Below are 21,679 nucleotides of genomic sequence, written 5' to 3'. Positions count from 1 at the left end.
ATGAAATGTGACGGCACCACAGACAGGAGCAGCAGAATGTATTAAACTACTGTAGCAACATTAAATTAAGACTCTTACTTTGACTATAAAACTGCAAAGATTTACCTACAATGTGCTCTCCGTATCAAACGGCTGTCATTTGAGCCGGTTCGGACATCTGATCGGGATAATGACTAAAATTACCATTAAGATAAGTTATATTGTTTTATTAACATTTTGATTTTACCCATATGCTTCTTCTCACAGGAAGCAATATCAACTTTTTGGAGTGATCATGCCAATTTCCGACCATTCTGGAGCTCATCACCAAATATAAATCACAAATACTAGTGGAAAGATGTGTGGCACACCCTTAACTGACTGAATTTGACAAATCGCACCTACTTTAGACACAGACATCAGCCAATACCTATTTCCACCAAAGGATTGCAATAGTGCTTTAGCTTTGAGAGGGACTGACTGACGCTCTTAGGCATTTTACAGCAAAAGCGGCAAGTTGGATGTGAGAAGCTTAGTCATCAATGTGATGTGCTGTACCACTGCTCATCTAATGCTCTGTTTTGTGTTAAAGAGGAAAATAAATACTTGTGGCACTGGAGTCAAAGTTGTCTTTACTCTGCGTGTAACATATGCAAAAACCTGGCCAGCAGTGATAAGAAGACTTTGAATGCAGCAATACCAATAAAGATTGTGCCACTGAATATTGAGTAAGATTAAATGATTTTCAACATGCCTTTGGAACAGTGTAAAAATAAAACAATAGAAACAAACAGTGAAATTGTTTTCTTCGTTGTCTCATCTGTGTCATTTTCTTACCAGAAACACATTTATCAGTCGAATAAAAAACACTTGAAATCTAAATCTGCCAGGAGTGTGGATAATTTAGGGCTAAACGGCTACATCCATTTCACAGCTCAACATCTTTCTAAGAATTTCACAGTAAGTCAAATAAACTGCCACAAATTACATGCAACATATATCAATCTCGGTTGCTCAGCTGGTGGGTAATAATTTAATATGTATTGGTTTGTATGGTGAGAAATTAACAGTTAAATGGTAAATGAGCTGAATTTATATAAAGAGCTTTGCACTGTGGCCACATTCATTCAACAGACACACAACTTCTTTCACTGTCTCCTCCCAGGACTGTCATTTACATAGCCTGTCATGTCTTGGTAGGTTTGCCGTTGTGTCGTACTCCATACTATCAATTTTTGAATGGTAGAATGAGCTCTGTGAGATGTTAAAAATTTAGGAATATAGTTTTATGACCTAACTTTGTTTTAAGGTTTTTTACATCTTTGTCCCTTACCTGTTTGTTGTGTCCCTTGGCCATCATGATGCTGTTTGTTCACTAATGTTCTCATACAAACCTCTGAGGTCTTCATGAAGAACTGGATTTGCACTCATCCATACTAAATTTACTAACTGGGAGTATGCTGAAGGCAAATCATTGCACTTGATTTTGTGTAAAGTGGAATACAACTTCCAGCCAAACCTTTTGAATCATAAACATAAAAGATGTTAACAACTTTGACATAAGGATTTTTTTTCCCATCCACTTCAAAATTCTGCTTTGTGTTGTAGTTCCACCTCATTAAAATCCCAATAAAAATACATTTAAGTCTCTGGTCTTGACACAATAACATGTGAAATGGTTCAAGGAGTGTGAGTACCTTTTACAGTGTATATACCCTTTGTTATTTTGTTATAATTCAGTAGAAGTTCACTGTAATAACAAAAAGATCTAGTTTTTGACCTGATTGAACCTTTTTTTTTCATGTTTGTTTTTTTTTTTTAGAGAATTACAGCTTTTGGTACTGAAATTAAAAACCTTTCTTGTGTGTCCACATATCACAACAACAGACGTACATATCCTCTTCCTTCTCGCTAACCAAACAAACGAAACCTGACAAGCTGAATTAGCATAGCTTGATTTGTCATTGTGGCCGCCTGCAAAAAAGAAATGGCTGAAAGGCAAAAATTAGAGTGGTTTCTCCCACACACGTCTTTTTGCAGACTTTCCTGCTCCAGCCTGTCCTCGGCATGTCTTTTCACGGTAAATTGTGGGAAAGGGGAAGTGATGGCACCTGCTCACTGATGCTGCCAATGCTTTCAAACTCACACTTACACAGACACATTCAGACACATTTTTGCATATGATGCAATCAACATGTCAGAAAATCTGTGAAAGTAGCCAACAGTGAAATGTACAAAATGAAGGATTAGTCTTATGTGCCGTCAGAACAAATCCACTGGAAAACAATTTAAATGCAGCCGAATCTGAATGACTTTCTCTCCATAAATGAAAGTCCATCATATTCTGACTGGCTTTACATACTAGGAAATGGTTCTGTTCAACTCAAATAGTTGCTCAGATAAGCCTCAATAAATTAGAGTATTACAGAAAATGATTGCTGTATCTAAACATGCAAAGCTTAAATAATATGTAGATTCTTTATATGCGGAATGATACAATTCAAGTGTTTATTTCTGTTCATTTTGATAATTATGGCTCACAGCCTACGAAAATGCATAAGTTGCCAAGATAATTTGAACATTACATATTGTCAGGTCTAAATACCTAAAGCATCATACAACACAGGGAAAGAAAGGCACAAAGACAATTAGTTTGGTTTGGCTCGCGAGGAGAGTAGGAAGAGACCGTACAGTTACAATCTCCAACCCACTCTGCCGGTCTCAGCGTTCTCCTCAGTTTTATTAAGTTTGGGGCGTTTCCCTAGTTACAGTACTGAGGCTGTACTGAAGGGTGCAGGAACAGATATTTACAGCCTCAGTTGCCAACAAAGATACACAGCTGAGCAATCACATCCAGCCAGCACATAACATGATTAAGCTTTCATGTGAGTAATATGATTATATCAGAAGCTTACATTACTACATCATAACAAGATAAATCGGTTAATGAAGTATAAACATTAATCCCAACACATATAGATCTATCCATCCATTAATTGAGGGGCTGGAGTACCCAGGGAGGAAGTACACATGTACAGGGAGAACGTGCACACTCCATGCAGGAAGGCCCCAGGCCAGGGTTCTAACCCAGGACCTTCTTGCTGCAAAGCAACAGTGCTACACACAGGGGAATAATAATAATAAAAAATATTTTAATACAAACTTACAGACGTTGCCCACAAACAGTCAACGACTCTGAGGAGCCACACTGGATCAGCACTGTTCACAGAGTGCTGTATCAACACATTGAGAGGAAGGAAAAAGTGTGGTAGTAAAAGTGCACCACCACACTTGTGTTAAGCAAGTCCTAAACCCGATACAACGTCAGAAGTGATTAACCCGGGCCAAGGAGAAGAACAGGCCAACTTGTTGCTCAGTGTTCCAAAAAGTCTTCTTTTTTAAATAAAAGAAAAAATATATATTTTTAATTTGTATTCTTATTTTATTTATTTATTTATTTATTGTGATTCATTTGAAAATCCAAGTCCCTGAGTCTGGACAAAGAGTGGAGAGACACAGAACCCAAGTTGATTGAGATCCAGCGTGAATTGATGATTTGAGGAACCACATCATCTGCTGGTGTTGACCCTCTGTGTTTAATCAAGTCCAAAGTCAGCGTAGCCGTCTACCAGAACAAGCTTTGTAGAGATGCTGATTTTATTTTCCTGTGGAACCTGGAAACCCACACTCCCAATAGTACCGACACTTAGTAAACACCATGGTATTAATGTTGTTGAATAAGCATCAAACTAGCCTCGCTTAAACCCGAGACCAAATCTAAAGTTTATCGACAAGAAGAAAATGAGACACACCAGACCCAACATTGTAGATGACCAGAAGGCTTTTTAAGCAACTTGTGCTTCCTTAGCACCCCAGTAGAGCCACAGGGTGATCTCCATGTGATACTACACTGATGCAGGTGAGTCATGCAAAAGAGCACGGACTAAGTAAAAATCCTATTTTTATTGTTTTAATGTAATACTGCATCATATTTGGATTATTAATAAATTCATTTTTAAGTTATAATAATCAGAATTCATGAGAAAAACACTCAAACTAGATGGATTTGTGTAAAATGATGTATATACTGTATATTCATTTTGAATAAAGTTGCATGAATAAACACATTGTTTTTATGACTTTCTAATTTACTGAGATGCCCCGGTATGAAATTTGCAAATTTCACTGGGCAACTTCTCCGGCTATGAATAATTTAAGTCATTACAGGTGATTAATTAAACAATGCTTGAAATTAGGTAGAAAATGAATAATGGTAAGAGGGGTTTAATTCCCGACCTTGCTCAATTTTTAATGAGCTCACTACGATGGAAACTCCATTTTCTAAAAGGAATTATGGACTCGTGTGAATCTGGCAGATAATTAAAGAACTTATGGTATGATCTGAATTTCAGCACGTATGCCAGGGGAAAAAAAAGGGGGGGCCATCAAGCAAACAAGACGCGATGGATGTTTAGAAGACTTCCTCTTGCAGTTGATAAGCTTTGAGCGTTGTGATAAACAGAGGCGAATGCATTAGGGAAACCCAGGGGACTGCAAACCTCAGGAGGAATCAACGGCTCATCGTAAAGACTTTTGCGCACCGTGCGAGGAGCACCGACACTCAATACGGTGTCAAAGTTGTGCAGAAGAGAAACAAAACAAGACAAAGAACAAAAAGTGAAATCATACTTTAGCTTTAGAACACACACACACACACACACAACCTAACAAATGTACTAAGCTCTGCTGTGGATCGTACATTTAACCCATGTAGACATTTCCAACAGCTTCCTTTCTGCTGAGCCACATTTTTCAGGGCAGGCATAGCTCCAGTTAACTGCTCCACTTTTCTCGGGAAACTTGCAACATTTCGAGTGTCGCTCCCTAACACTTGTGTGCTATTCGGAGCTGGGAGGCCTTGGTTGCTTTTAATTACATTGGGTAATGAGAGAAGACTTTCAGACTGTGACTCATGGGGTATTTTTAGACCTCCATCTTGATTGCCTAACACGTTGCTGGTGTTGATGCTGTTACAACTTTGTTAGAGGACTTTTGTACCTTTGATTAAAATTAGTCTTAAAGCATTAATCAAATGGGTCAGCGTTTTCTTTTTATAAATACACTTTCTGTATTGTGGTTAGCATGGCAGCTGAAAATAATTTTTGGCTGTTGAAGTTTTGTGATGTTTACAGAGAGACATAGAAGATAAAGGCAACGTGATTGAGCAGCAGGTGTAGGATTGGGCGTTGAAGGATTTTCTGCAAAGTTTTTTTTATGAGTCTTGATTAATCAAATGTTATATCAATTTGACAATCAAATTGCTTAATAAAAAATAAATCACTGGCCTTTGAAATATATTTGTGCTTCCTCGTCTCCAGACTAAATATCTTGTTTTTGTCTTGCTCTAATATTATGGATCAAGCATGACTTTTATATTCTAAAATTAAGCATGCTGGATGCACTTTTAATTGGACAGAAAAGAGTGTCTGGGTCTATTTGTGGTCTGGTGCAATGTTGGAAATGCCAGCTGTCGGCTCTGCATCAAAGCCATGCTGGAACAAACCATTATGCAGCCCGTCCCCACAGCTTGGTGAAATAGACTTCATCGTTTAGTGCGTCATACCTAACCCTTCACAATCACTGACGAGCCTTATAAAGCAATGCAAACTCTCTTTAAGATAAATCAATGAATCTTTTATCGCAGCAGCATGGTGTCACATTGAAAAAGTTAGAAAACCCCAGCCTTGAATTTCAATTCATTAAACAATTCCTGTTTAATGAACAGTATTATTGCATTAATACGTCGGTTGATCAGTGCCGGGGAAGTTTTACTTATCGATCCACATATTTGTGGTATAAATAGGATCTGACAAATAAGTTATTTCTCTTCTTACTCTCATTCAAAATGTCAAAGACAAACAGTAAGAGCACCAGTTTGATTTTTTTAAACAATTAGGCAATGTGGAGCTTGCTGAACCGGCTCTTCAACTGAAACCATGTGCTGTGGTCAGATAAAATTTAGCTCTTCAAAAACTACCACTACAAGTGGATCAGGCAAAATGAAAAAATAAAAACATTATAATGTGAAAGAGCAACTTATGCTATAGACATTTTGGAAAAAAGGAGAAAGTTACAAAAACATATAGTTGCCACCACCAGAAAAATAAAATGTGTCCTCATTTGGTCTGCAAGAAATACTAATACTAATACCAAAACAAATGGCAACTTTTCTACAGTTGAATAAAAACAAAACTGAAGTAATAATTTTTGGACCAGAAGAGGAGAGATTAAAAGTTAGCACACAGCTTTAGTTGTTTCAGCTACTAACCACCGATGAGGCCTGAAATCTGGGCGTAGTGATGGACTCAGACTTAAACTTTCAAAGGCATCTAAAGACAATTACAAAGTCAGCCTTCTGTCACTTAAAGAACATTTTCAGAATTAAAGGACTTATCAGAATCTTGCGAAACTACTCCATGCATTTATATATGTAGAATTTATTACTGCTATGGTGTTTTCAAAGGTCTGCCAAAAAAGTTGATCAGACAACTGCAGCTGATCCAGAAACCTACTGCCCGCATCCTCACTAAGACTAGAGCATATCACCCCAAGTCCTTACACTGGGTCCCTGTATCTCAAAGAATAGACTTTAAAAGACTCCGTTAGTCTATAAATCACTCAAAGACTTAGCACTAAAATACCTTCACAGACTTGTTATCAGTGTATCAACCCTCCAGACCACTCAGGTCTTCTTCCTCAAGTCTACTCTGCATACCCAGAACCAGAACCAAACACGGAGAAGCAGGATTTAGTTCCTATGCTCCACTTATCTGGAGCAAACTTCCAGAAAACTGTAAAAGTGCAGAAAGTCTGAGTTATTTTAAATCAAGATTAAAAACCTATCTGTTTAGAATTGCCTTTGAATGTTATTGTTAAGGTTTGTAGTCCAACTTGTCTTGTATCATAACCTGCTATTCTACTGTAATGTATTTTATTCTGTAATGTTTTCTCTTCTTTGTCCTGTTCATGTACAAAACTTTAAATTTCCTTGTTACTGAAATGTGCTACATAAATAAACTTGGCTTGCCTTTCACAGGTAAGAATGAACATATACTCTGGGTGGATGGGCCCGTGGGTCGTCTTATGACATATTAATATGTAAATATGTGATTTTATACTGAAATACTTTGTTTTATGCTATTTAACAAAGACAGACATGTGGTATTACAAATTAATAATAATTAACACATTGCTACATTTGATATTTTAATAAAGAAACAAGTTAGTTTGCTCATTTAAATTTATTTCACTCTCTCACATGTACAATCCTAAGCCTTCTCTATCACCAAAATGAATTTATTGATATTTCTTATTTGTTGTGTATGCACACATGCATAAACACAGTTTTTTAAAGGCTTGTAAAAGTTCTTTAAAATTTCCAGGTCATTTCAATGTCTTACACTACCCTGCTTGCAAATATGGCTGGAGCTTAAGACCCTTGAAAAAGCACAGCTTGTTGCATGTGATGGCACTCTGTAAGTCCAGGGTATGCAATGTGGCAATGCAATTCAGCCTTAATTTGTGAAATACAGTGATAACAAATGAATAAACATAAAATTATGGTCCATCTGTTGGGTTTCTGCATTGTTCTCACCAAGTAAAAACTGATCTTCAGAAACAATCTCAGCCCAAAATGGTGACCTGCACCGTGTGATCTACTTTCACAAGTTATTGGCGGTTAATGCAACCGTAAACTGCAAAAAATACAGGTAATGTTGCTTCCTCTGCGTTTTCTCCCATTGGCTGCTATGCCAGTCTTGAGTAGGAAAAACCTATCCAAGATGGCGTTGCCACAGGATGCGCTCCTGCACAAAGTAAGACGTCTTTGTATATAATGTTTATGCCTGGACCTGGGAGTATAGGATGTGTGTGATGAGTGCAAGTGTGTGTACTGCGTCCCTTTTTTTGTGGGTAAAAGTGTATGCATGTCAAGGCACTAGGGTGGGAACGTGTGAATGTGACTGTGTACCTGGTTTTATGGCAGGTTGGGTTTGGACTGCCCCCTAACCAGGGGCATCTCAGGTCTGCACTAGGTGGGGAGCCCATCCCCTCTGTAAAGCTCCCCTCCGTTGGCTGACGCCTCAGCCTGCTGGTACGTTGGTGGTCCTCGGTGTCCAAGGCTGGGTGCTTGGGTGTGTGCTGGCTCACTCCTGGCAGCTACTTCGTGGGTCCTAGGCCCCATGGCTCTGTCAGGGCCCCACCGGGGTGGCAAGGCGCTCCCTGGGCCTCGGGTCTCTGGGCCCATTGCTGGATCTGCTCCGGCGTAGCTGGCTGCTGGCGGAGCCCGCGGGCCCATCAATTGAACATGAAATAGTCCCAGAATAAAATCTAATAAAGCTTTATGCATATATAAATCAAATGGAGCACTATAGCGATACTTATGATTTTTGTTTATTCATAATGATGTCATTATAAGGATGATGTCATTATAATATATGTCTGTGGGCTCCATTGCTTCTCCCTATTTATTCATTTTACTCAATGTCATACTTCTGGTCACGTGGTCTTGCTATGGTAAATATACACAAAAGGGCTTTGCTTGCAAGCAAAACAGCAAAAACAAAGTGTAATACACAGAAATGAATTTTTTCGGAAAGCCTTTTAGTGCAATCAGAGTGAGCTACTTCTGTAAAAAATTGTAAAGTCATAGTACATGACTAGGTCCCTTTATAATTTGAAGCATACAGCATGTGTTTTCAATGAGAGGGTTGTCCATATTCTTTTTGTTTTTGTTGTTATTGTTGTTACTGAGAAGAACCTAAAATATTTTTAGCGACAAAGAAAATAATAAAAAAAAAAGATTGTCAATGTATTTATTGTGGGGTCTTCAATTTAAACAAAATTCAAGTTACTGAAGAACAAACAGAGCTTATTTGAATTATGGGATAAGGAAATATATGTAATGTGCACCATGAATTTTAGTTATTACTAACCAGATGTCAGTTTTACTTGTTAATTTTTTTCCCCCTGAAATCATATTGTTGAACATTGGTGTTCAAAGTTTGTTCGCACATCTGAAAGAAGAAGGAAGACTCTCTCCACCTTCTGGAATTATGAATGACAGCTGTGGCTGACCAAGGGAGCCCTGAGCCAAGCCTCGTCACGTAACGAATGCCCGATATGTCGACGTCCATCAGGGGTCCAACTCTTCAAACTGCTCCCCCTCTTTGCTTTCTGCCTGTAGAGAAGCCAACGGACAAGAGCAGGAACAGAGCGTGGAGACGGGCCCTCTCAGGACTTGAGGGGACACATTCAAAGCCAGCTGGTCTGGCTTTGAGGCTGATCAATGGACATGGTGACAGGAAGGAAACAGAAAGAAAGGGATGAGCTGTAGCGCAAGCTAAAAGACAAGATAAGGGAAGTGAATGCACACAAAAGGAGGACAGGTTAAGGTTGCAGCAGGCTCTCTGAAAGTGTTTGAGGAACAACAACAGGTAAGGAGCTGCTGTTACACATGGATTTCATTTATTACAAAAGGGTTAAGAAAAATATTAAGCAGATGTCATGTGAGAAACTCAATTTTATTTTCTTTTTACTGTCAACCAAGACATTTTGTATCACACTACAATGCTTGAGTTTACTGTATGAAAGTCCCGTGCTAGAAGCAAGTAAGAACCTGTGAAGTTCCGTACATTGTGTGACATGAGAGTATACCATTATTGGAGAAATGTCAAAGTTTGGGCAACTCAAAGGTGCAGAAAAGGCGTGTGGTGTGACTTCACTGAAGAGCCTGTTAGCGCTGAGACTTTTCTTCTTCTTCTTCTTCATGGAAACCCCAGAAACAAAGCAGCCAGATAGCATACGGGTTTAAACCTTACCAAAAGATTCATCTTGATCTACAAAAATTTAGATTATAATTTTTTTGGCTCCCAATCTATAAGAATGTAAGGTGATAGTGGGAATAAACTTAGCAGTTCTATTGAGTTCAGCTTCAACCCTTGATTTTTACAATATTCTTAAGCAGCACATTTAGTAGAGACAAGCACAAATGGTAAAAAGAACAAAGCAAGTACGTGTTAGGGTCTTAAAAGGCACAACAGCATTCAAACTCCCCCTACTTCCTGGAAAGTAAAGACACGCAAAGCTGCATGTTACAAAACTACAAGCTCCCAGTCTGCCCACAAAACAGGAGAAAACACGTTCAGTGAAAATGTCAGAAACCCCATGTGGAGTTTCCACTGTCTTACAAGCTGGTAACCTCGGTATGGAAGGAAGAAGAGATTCCACCTGATGTACACTATTTCTTCTTTCTTTCTCTAAGAACGCTTGTTATGATGCGTAAGACAGCCCCAGCACCACACATCACAGGGGCAAAGAAAACGTTAAAAAGGGTGTTATGGGTTTTTATTCACCCACTTTGCACCTCTAAATAAAATATATTGCAACCAAATGCCTGCAGAAATAACCTGTTAAGTAATTAATGTCCCCATTTTGTGTAAAATAACATTACTATAAATGCAGCTATTCTCTGATCTTCAAAGGTTAGTTAAAGAACACTGGTGAACAACCAGTGTCATGTGAGCAAAGGAAACACACGCACACACTAAAATGTTTTGGAGATGGTTAATACAGAGTTTGGATATTAAACAGACTCTGAACACCCCACGAAGGTTCAATCCATCCATCCATCCATCCATCCATCCATCCATCCATCCATCCATCCATCCATCCATCCATCCATCCATCCATCCATCCATCCATCCATCCATCCATCCGTCCATCCGTCCGTTCGTCCATCCATTTTCTTACCACCTTAATTTGTTCAAAATTATAGGGTAGCTGGCCAGTGCCCATGACACATCATCTGGGCGAGAGGTCCGAAACACATCTCTGCAACCCACACTCACTCAGATCAGTGAACCTGGCTTTCTTGTTTTAAGATGTAGAATTAAGCCAGAGTACCCTGAAAGAATCCACACATATGGGGAGAACATGCAAGGAAAGACACATTTTGCTATCAGCTGTTTAACCGTGCAGCCTCTGTTCAATCCATTATGAGAAGGGTGTCCAGTAATTCAGAAAAAATCTGACTAGAACACAAGACCTAGCGCAGCTTTTCCCTCCACTAAACCTTCCATTAACTTGCCCGCATTCTGCGCTGTGTGAACAGCCCGCTTCTTGAGTAGTGAACTTTTATGGTGCACTTTCTGTTGTTGAAGGTGCCACTGAGTGCTGCAGGCCTGAAAACAAGTCACCAGTTGTCCTCTGTGATCGTGTTTGCCATAAAACAGCAAAAGCTTAGACATTTTTTTTATCAATGTTATGTAAAAATCAGATTTTCTGAAAAAATTAAACTCTTTAAAGATATTTTTACTTATTGAAATGCATAAAACTCTATTTAAATATTCTGAACTTCATTTATTTATTTTTTGTCAGAACCTGGCATATGAATGTAATCTTGCAGTGCTGTAAGCAACTTTCCCTTTTTGTTTTCTCTGTTAAGTAATTTATTAGGGTCCAAGGTGTGAAATGGACCTGGTGTCACCTTTATGCCCCCACCTATTTCATAATAACATCATAAATCTTCTGAAAAAAAACTTTTGGTTTTGGTGTAAAACCACGAGACTATTGTTATTACCCCCCCACCTGGATGTCCACACATTTGGAAACTGTCTAGATGCCTCCCCTGGGATCACAGGGGGGGGGTTTCTCACTCGCTCCTGCTTCCACCTGCCAAGGTAAGCAGCGACGCCAGAACGGTCTCAAATCCGCTGATCCTTCTCGGTCACGTGACGTACTGACACCGATCCCGCCCTCTTCCTCTGATTGGCTAGGACAGACGCTGCGGATTGTTATTGGCCGAGGGAAGTGGTCTTTAAACGGGAGTTCGATTGTTGTTGTGATTGGAAGATATGTCCGACTATGTTTTATTGACTATAAAGTGGCTCCGGGGAGACGCTTGGAAGTGTATATTTAAAAATGTTATAGTTTCAGGTTAATAATTTAAAGTTTGCATGATATTATTGGGCAAAATTTTCATGCATCGCCGCCCGGTATGTAGATACATTGGAGTACGGGGGAGCTAAAACATGCAGAAAACTTGCAATAATTTTGTTCAGTTTTCTCCTTGTTCTTTCAGCTTTCTGGGGGACTTAATACTTTTGCATGTGCTTTTTTTTTTTTTCCTCGGTGGAGTTTGCCAGCGAGAGAAAACTCCGAGGGAGGAGGAGGAGAAGGAGGAGGAGGAACAGGGGAGGGCAGAGGAGGGACGGCAGCTCGTCAGATGGGGAGGAGTCTCGCACTGACAAGAGGGAGATTGGCTTTTTCTGAGTTTGTCGGCTCCCCCTAAAATAGCAGTCAGCGTGTGAATGTGAACTGAAATTACGTTTATCCACGGGAGTCACCGATATAGAGTGTCTATATACAGCGACTGACTCGGGAGTAAAGGTGAGTAACGGAAATAGAAACAATGTTGCGGAGTGCGGCGGCGGTACTGTACGCTCCAGTCAGGGAGAGGAGAGAAGCGCAAGAGGGAGACGTAGAGGGGATTTGGGACACATTGTTGTTTTTGTTTTTTTTTTCTTTCCTTTTCTTTTCCACCTATCTGTACCTGCCTTCTACCAACGCTGCAAAACTCGTGTTGTGTTTCAGCCGGGTGTGACAGCGAGCTGTCAAAGCCGTAACGTGCTCGAGCGAGAGGTTAAAGGGTGCTGCTGTCACTTGTGAGAGTTTGGCTGTGTTCATTACACGCCGGTAACAAGTTCTCCCGTAGCTTCTTGCGAGATTTCCAAACTGTTATTATAAGAAGATGCAGGGGGGGAAAAAAAGATCCCTCAGAGTTAGTCATCTTGTCCGCGAAGCTTTGGAAAAAGCGGCGCAAAAACAGTAATCAGCGTGTATGTAATAACACCGCGGAGCCGCCGTAGACCTGCTCACACGGTGACTGGGTCGTGATAACGTAGAAGTTGTCAGGCGGGGAGTTATTGCTGCAAATAAGTATGTGCTAATGTCATGCAGCCTGGAAAGACATGCATAAACCACCTTTAATGTTTAAAAAAAGTGTGCAAAAAAAAAAAAAAAAAAAAAAAATCCGACTGGTATTTGAGTGGATATAATCACATTATAAAAGTATCTCCAGCGGATTTGAATGAGGTGCCATTCTCGGCCCATCTGATTTGAACCCAATCATGTGAATTCTGCTGAAGTGTGGCAATGGCTGCTCTGCGTTTGATTCACTTTTCACTTTTAAATAAGGTCCCACGTTTTATCATTAAAAGTGGCAAGCGGTGTGACGGGCAGGAAGGCAGGTCTGCTTGTGTGGTTCTGTGAATTTCTGGCTCCCTGGTGACCTTAACCTCCGGACAGAGAGGAGAGCAGCCAGCAGTAACCTGACCTTCTCAGATGTTTCCAGTGAAAGGCTACACACTACACGTCTTCTTGTTAAAGGGACAGTTCTTTATTTCAGACGCACAGATCGATCGGCTAGAGACTGGAGTATTTCTTGTTCAGCAGGTCCTATGTTTTTTTTTTTTTTTTTTTTTTTTTTATATCTGTTACCTATTCATTAAATGTATATAAACTAACTTCCCCTTATTTTGGTTTAACAAGTACATGAGCTTACAGCGTTTTATGTTTTTGAGTTTAATAAGAAGCGTATGAAGGTTAAGGATAGGTAGGATGTAAAAACCTGTCTGCAGCAATCTGCTTTAGAATGTGTTATGGTTCTTAGAAAATAAAGTAAAAATTGGCAAGTCAGAACATGAATAAACAAACAAACAAAAAAAAGTACCTAGTCTTAGACCAAAAAAAAACCAAGCAAACTGATTGGTGCCTCTCCTGTTTTCACTTGAATAAGAGAATACAGACGTGAAATGTTTGGTTATTTCTCACTTTGCCAATAGATGTTGGGATGAAGTTGGACTTTAGATATATTTTGTTGTCCTATTTGTTAAAGTTGAAGAGATTATTTTTACTTAATGTACAAAAAAAAAGTTGAGAAAAATCAAACATATATCAACAATGAGCATGGGCTTTTGGGACATTGCACATTTCATTCAATGAGCACGAGTACATAAAATAAAAAAAAAACGGTACCAGAGCATTTGAACATGAATTTGCTGTGATCTAGCTACTTTAGTTTAAAATAGAAACGCAACAATTATTCCTCCTGCTGATAAAATAATCTTAACATTTTGGTAATCAAAACGTATGAGGCGAAACACATTTATTGCTATTTTGGTTCTCATGTACAGGCTGGAGCAAACGTTTAAAATACGCACTAGCTAAAGTTGTTTTCAAATGCCTGCTGCATTGAACACAACGGGTTACAAAGCGACGCTTGGAGTCTAACCCACTGATATTAGCCAGTCTGCAGTCACCTGCTTGTCAGACACAACACTCTTAGCTTTTTACCTCTAGTTTTAAAACAGCGTTACCTTAATAAAAAGTCATGTTGGAACACCTTTAGTATTCACACTGTTTTTCGTGTGTGTTTAGTGTGTTTTCTTATAAACAAGAAGTTATAGTGGCTTTCTGCTGGCCAGCTGACAGGCAGTGCACTGCGACATGTGGAGGAAAAGGCGTATTTATTCTACAATCCATACGTTTGAAGAATACCCCTTTCATTCCTACTATTTCAGATTTTTTAGGCGAGGGGGAATTCTAGGAGCTGTCCCACAACCAGCTGACTGACAGTGAGCAGTAACAGGTGGGGGAGGGGCGATGCCATTTTGCTCCGAACGTATTTGCTCTAGCCGGCCACAGAAAACTGCGCTCACTCTGGCATTTTCCCTGGCATCTCATTAAGAAGGACCTTAAACCATAGGAACGACAATTATACGACATATACATTGAGCTTTTTTCTAACCATAACTTTTTATAAAAGCTGGGCTTGATTTAAAAATATTAACCAGCCGTTGCTTAATCAGCTGCTGTAAAGATTTTATCGATTGCCATCTTTTATTTGATAGTGTACTTTGCACATATAAGGTGAACTCAATGCCACATTTTATTGATTTAAAAAAAAAGAAAAAAAAAAGTTATGTGACCAGAGTTGCGGCAGCGGTATTAACGCAAACATGTTTTTTTTTTTTTTTTTTTAAAACCGTCCTTTTTTATGTTACCACTACCCCGATGGCATGCACATTATCATACCAGCTGGTTGCCAGTGATTTCTTAAGCAAAGCATTAAAGCACCATCCAATCTGCAGTCATTAGCTTGTACGCTGCCCCAGGCCTCATCAGTAATGGGTCTCGTTGCTGATGATCCGCGTCACGTGAGCTCTTATGTCTAATGTGTGGAGAAGGGGTACTTTTACAGGGGTGAGATGAATACTGTGTTAACAGTTTGTGTCAAGTATTAGTCAAAGGGATGACTGTGAAAGCCACACAAGATGTTACTTTCACATGCATGCTTTGAACCGTGCCACCAACACCCCTGTCCTGCAGCTAGAACTATTAGATTGCATCCTGCAACATTTTATGAGACCTAATTTTTTTTTGGTGATATATCACTAATGATTGCCACTGTTTATGACAGATTTTATCCTCGTTATGCATTGCATTTATTTAGCCCCTGCGTGTCTCTTCAAACGTGGCTAATTGCTTGTCAGCGTCTTTGCACAAGTTCTCAGTCAAAAGGGAGGAATGAGAGGTGGTGATGGTGTGAGGAATGGGCAGCTGCAGCATCTTTTACCGCTCTCCTCGTCCCTCTTCAATCTCAGTGTCTCAGCCTCTCCTTCCAGGAGAAATGTGGAGTGTGTGGGCGAGTCGGATCTGCAATTAACGCCGGTTGTCAGAAAGAAAACGCTGGCGTTTACACCATGCCTCTGAATCACTAAGTGAAAGTCTTTCTCCTCCACTCTTCTCCTCCCAAGACATTTTTTTTTCCCTTTTCCCAAGGAGGACAAAACACCAGAGAGCTGCACGCCAAGGATGCACCGAGTGCACAATAAGAGATAGATGCAGAACATTCTGGTCCAATAAAGAGGATAGCTTTTTTTTTTTGTTTGGTAAGCCAAGATGTTCTTTTATACTGCAGCTTTAAAGAGAAAATTAAAATCCTCACAGATATCATACAATAGTGTACAATGGACGCTTTTTTTGCATGTTATTTGAATTTCTTGGCTTTTCTGCTGAGGCAATGCTGTAGCACTTGGATGAATCCTGTGCTGCACATTTGGCAAGTGAGCTTTTATTTAAAAATAAATACAACGTTCAATTGTTTTGGTCCGAAAATTGCGCTGCGAGCCACCAAATGATCAGAGAGTTTGTGTTTTCGCTCGTGCCAACTGTTCTTGTCTTTTTCTTTGCTGCTTCGTGTACGAGTTGTAGAATTGAAAGTTGCTGGCACTTTTTGGAGCACAAAAATAAAACAAGCTGTCAGAGGAAGGATAACACTTGTCTCTGTTTAATTTTTCCACTTGTTTAACCGAAGCGTCTTAGTAACATGATTCATTGTTTATTGGAGCTCCATCATCAATATGGAGATTCCAGCATTCCCCTGTGAGACCTGGAGGTTACATGCAGAATCTAGAGCCTGGCAGATAATGCTTTGGACCGCAGTTAACTGTGGACTGTTCCCTGTAGACTAGAGAGGGAAGATTTTGTTTTGGTGTGTCAACGCCTCAGATGTTTGCTTAACAAATAGCTAATCTGTTGAAATATTATACTACAATTCTAAACGATTTGAAAGCATTTATGTGCATGGAGTTGTTAAACTCTCGCTCAGTTGATTTCATCAAGATGACTTATGTGCTGAGAATGCCCAGTTTGTGGAGCTATATTGGTTTGCTTTTGAATTACCTCTGCTACTACCAACACAAAGACGATGCTGGGATCATCTTTCATGTTATTTTGTCATCTTTCTCTGCTGTCCAGCTGTATTACATGTTGATACGCTAAATATTATGGATTTTAACTAGCACTGTGTAACCAAAGACAAAGCTTCCAAACAGTTTGAGAGTTTCTTAGGGGTCTGATCGTACTTTCAGGGGTTAGGCAAATATACCCATGCCGGGTTATCTATACGAAACAGGAATTGAACAGTATTTCTAAAGCCATGTAATATATTAATTTGAAAAGTGCATGTTTAGGTATAAATATGACATATTGAATGGGGATTTTGTGGAGCAGCAAGGGTTAAAGTATGTACGTGGCTTTGATGCAATCCTATTTGGAATAGTGGGTGTGCATTGGGATCAAGGCTGTGGTATTCACAGTGTGCTTTAGTATCAGGACAGGGACAGCTTCTTTTGCTGAAATGTCAGTGTTTTGATTTCAATGGTCTGGTAATTATTAGCTGAATTACTTAGAAAGTAGATCATCATGTCATGGCCAAGAAGTCTGCCACAGCCTGGCTTAGTGAAGGCAACGCGGGAATGTTATTTGCATTAAGCAATGTGTCTTCATACACCATTGAAGTGCGATCAAAAAAAAAAAGAAGAAACAAAAGAATCCCCACTTCTTAATTTCAGAGTTTAGAGTGAAGGGTTCAAAATCTATGTTTTACTAAAATTGTAAAACTGTGGTTTTCGCCCATGTCTCAATTTAGGGTGAATCCCATTGCCAAAAGTATTTAAAATGCTGTTCATGTGTTTTCATAAACCGGATAAGGTTTAGTCTGAAAGTGATCAGCGTAAAATTATTTGGCCAGATTTTTACGTAAGTATTTTGGATTTTAAGCAGGAGATGTTCAAATGTAGCCCTGTTTTTTTTTTATATATATATAGTGAAATACCCCTTTACGTTGGTCTGCATAGGAATATAGAGGTTAGACACTAACGTGGGTGCTTTTTGCCAGTTGTAGTGTACAATATTTTCCCACAGTGCTGACAAATCTTCTGCGTCCCTATGTGTTGATTATTTCAACAAAAAACCTGCGGCATGGTTTTCATGGGGATGTCTTCTTTCCAGGCTAATACTAAATAAAAACTCATCCGGAATGATTATGACTAGATCTATGCCAGAAATCATTTTACAGCAAAAAAAAAAAACTAGAGAAAAACTAGACAAAATATTAAGTGGAAGTGACATTAATTTTAGTCGCATAGAAAAGCTGGATAAGTTGAGAAAACATCCAAAGAGACTTGATCTTGTCGAGCAGAGGTGGGGGGTCATGTGTTTTTGGTGAAGATTCTTGGTTTGCTCTGTGACTGAATTTTGTAGTCAACTAAACTTATAAAAAAAATGTATTCAACTAACAGTAGACCAAAGCAAACATGACTCCAGATAGATACATTCTGAATAAAACTGAATTACATTCTACTAAAAGGAAAATGACTAAAACTACATTAAACTATGCTGCCAGAATGTCGTTTGTCACTTTACCACTCTTTATTTTTTTAGGTGCCAAAACGCTGCCATACAAACTAAGGAGAAGTGGCTGAGTCATCTTAAAAATGTTTTTTTTTTTTGTAATCGTGTGTTGATAGATGCCTGACAAGATGTCCTTTTAGTCCCCTTTGCCACGACTACAGGGCGACTCAACGTCTTACTTCCTTCGTACTTTAAAGAAAGAGCTTCAGACATAAATGCTGAGTGCGATGCACGAAGCGCTCACGATCTAATCTAATAGCAATTTCTGTTTAAGTTTTAAGAAGCATATGACAACAATACATGTATAAGTCAGACTGTATCCCATTAGCTCCCTAAATGTATGACTGCAGCTCAGTGGCAGCTCATAAACGGTGGTCATTTTTTAATCCCTCTAACTGTCTGGTGGAGGTTCAGAGGGCGAAAGCATTGCTTGCTGAGGTGCTGCTTGTATAGCAGGACAGCCAGCAGCCACCTTTCAACTGTCCTGCCCTTGACTCAGACCTCAGGTGGTAAGCCACCGTGTTTGGCTCACTCAGCACATGTGCTGCTCAGCAGGGCAGAGCAGCTTAAGCTCCATGTTTTCTTCTGTGGCTTGCTCTTTGAAACAGGCCTAAGCACGTAGCGCCGTCACCCATTCCACCCGATGTTAAGGAGTGGACGGGTTTTATATGTGTACAGCTGGATGTTTTACTTTAATGTCTAAAACGGGGCTCGTTGCTCTCTCAAACGAGCAGAAAACCTCCACATGCACACTGGGTGGTTTTGCGAGGCCCGACTGCTGGGAGCATGCGGTGGAGCAAAGGTGACGACTTTGACAAGTCGAGTCATTTGGCACGTTTAAGCTCCCTCCTCCTCTTTCGGTTTGTTGCTGGACTGCAAGAAAAACCGCAGAATCACACAAGGTGCGCCATATCTAACACGGTGATTCACACTGGAAATGCAGTCCCTCGCAAAAGTATTGATGCCTGGTAAAGTTTCGTAAGTAAAACAACAAATTTTAAAGCATTCACGTGAATATAACACAATGTATGCATTTCATTTTATATAACAGTAGTAGTGCATACTTTTGAAGTGGATCAGAAATTATAAACGTTTAAAAAAATCTAAATCTAAAGCACTGTTTTTTACCACGAAGAAATATTCACTTGCTATTAAATGTTAAACAGGCTTGCCGTACATTGTGACTTAGGGAGTGCTGCTGACTCCAAAACGTCCTCCATCATCTTTTTAAGAAAAAGAGTAACCTGTAGGAACAGTACGATGAAGAATTAAAATGGTTTTAAATATTGGGCTGCATCCTGAGATTGGTAACTAGACCATGCCTAGTGCATGTGTGTAAGCACATGGGGACAACACTCTACATACGCTGGTAAAGATTCTCAGTCATCCAATTTATGATGAATCCCAAAAAAGTTAAAAAAAACAAAACAACTGGACTTCTGTTCTGAAGCTGAAGACGTTTTGCTTCCCATCCAGGAAGCGTTCTCAACTCAAAATGTCTGGAGATCTTGTGGAGGCCTTCATGAGAAAAAAAACAACAACCCGCAGGTTTCAGCTTTCAAAAACCTACAACACATCAATAGGTTTGATTCCTGCTAACTTTCACCCCAAATCACACATCCATGCATTCTGACCACAACATTTATCCAGTGAGCCAGGCAAACGACGAGCCTAACGACTCTACATTGTGAGGGGCGATCCTTTCCACGTTAATCTACATGCAAATCTAAGCTCTAATGAGGCCTTGTCCGATAGGTCTATAAAGCTTAGAACTCCACAGTACCCCAGACACTCTAGGATATGAGAAACACTCCCTCACCTGAGCTGGGGAACTGTGCAGCTTCTTTAAAGCTCCCTCAAAGTTACCACCATCCCCTAACCTGCTTCACTGATTAATGCTTTACTTACCCATCCTGTGTTGATGAACACTAAAGTTTTCTAACAATCTCTGAGGCCTTCACAATGAAGTCGTATGTATAATGAGAGTTATTATTTGACCTCTGAAGAAAACGCCTCTTTCTGGTGGAAAGAGGTTCCACCGGATTTCATCTTTAGTTGTCACGGCAAAGGGGGCTGTACGACAGAGCGTGCCACACTTTCCAGAGTTAAATTTGTGAAAAACTTTATAACGACGTGATTTTCCTTTCACTTCACAATTACTTTGCGTTCTCTAACGTAACATTCAACGAATAAGATTGAAGTCTATAGTTGTAACTTGACAAAATGTGAAAAAGCACAAGGGATACAAATAGTTTCAGACTCCAATGTGCACCCCAAAGAACTGCGTCCTGATACCAGCTTACTTATCTCCTTTATGTTGTTTATATTTACCTTTTGTTGTCCCTAAAACTTGCATCGACCCGACTGTAAAGTTAAGCAATGCAGCTTCCGGCCCGATAATCAAGTAGAATTCTGCATAAAGGAAAACCGAAGTTAAGAAAGACATCAATTTGCTGAGTTGCGCTTTAACTGCATCTTAATGAGAATTTGGAAGAAGGAAAAAAAAAACATAAATCAAAGGAATACATTATAATATAATTTTCGAGATCAAAAGATCTCCCATGATTGCTAATACACCAGGCTGTATTGATGCTCCGCTGGAGAGCCTTTAAAGCATCTCTCGCTGGAGCTTTAACTTCTCAGTCTGTTTGCAGAGTCGATAATGGAGCAAACAACACGGAAACAATTGAAGCGTGCGCGGAGTAAACTTTTTCCAGTGCCTCTCTGATTAAGCGGTGTATGCGCTGCTATAGAGTGTTAAAATAGACTCTGTAAATCATCGTGTTTATTGCCATTTAATCCAACCTCCCATTTCGCTACCCACAATAGCACAGCGTAGAATGCGTGTAAAAGTGTTTATCAGTAGTTGGTATAGTAATTAGAGCTGTGAGACGTAGGTGTCACAGCTCATATATCAAGGCCATCGACTAAACCTCCAGGAGCTGCTGGAAATACCAGCTGGATCTCCAGCTGCTGGACCAGCGTCGCGCTGCAGGAAGGAGACCTGGTCTGTTAACATCCTTAGATTTCTGTCTCTGTCAGAGAAGCGTTGGGATCCAGGACAGCTGAGGGGGATGTGATTCCTCCCATTATTCCAGCGCAGATCCGCCATATCAACAAAGTAGGGAAGTCGTTAACCCCCCCCCCCCCCTCCCTCCCAGCCCACTCAGACTTAGACTTTAAAATGTCCTATGTATACCTGCAGTATGAGATAATATAATCTTACTTTCTTACCATGCTGTGATAAGTGTCAGCCTTATCACATGTTAGCTGCTACACATTCCAATCTAAATATTATCCAATTTTTTTTTTTACAACTATGTCAGCAGACGAGCTTCTTTTTGAATCCAGGGCATTGAGAAATGATTGACTTTGCATCTCCGGC

General features: G+C 39.8%; 1 protein-coding gene across 7 annotated transcripts in view; it reads left to right on the top strand.

Moving 5' to 3' along the window:
- Nucleotides 1-9,202: 9,202 nt before the first annotated feature.
- Nucleotides 9,203-21,679, top strand: part of mef2aa (myocyte enhancer factor 2aa) — an 87,831-nt gene continuing 75,354 nt past the window's right edge. For 6 of the 7 annotated variants that reach the window (XM_036150113.1, XM_036150103.1, XM_036150115.1 and 3 more), the window contains exon 1: nt 12,256-12,426. The gene's annotated coding sequence lies outside the window, so the exon portion shown is untranslated. Of the gene's footprint in view, nt 9,474-12,255; nt 12,427-21,679 lie in introns of those variants that run through there. The other variant, XM_021322155.2, reaches the window with a different exon arrangement.

Source organism: Fundulus heteroclitus, chromosome 2 (genome assembly GCF_011125445.2).
Source record: "Fundulus heteroclitus isolate FHET01 chromosome 2, MU-UCD_Fhet_4.1, whole genome shotgun sequence".
Taxonomy (NCBI): domain Eukaryota; kingdom Metazoa; phylum Chordata; class Actinopteri; order Cyprinodontiformes; family Fundulidae; genus Fundulus; species Fundulus heteroclitus.
Note: the sequence above shows the minus strand (reverse complement) of the source record. Positions and strands in the feature narration are given on the sequence as shown.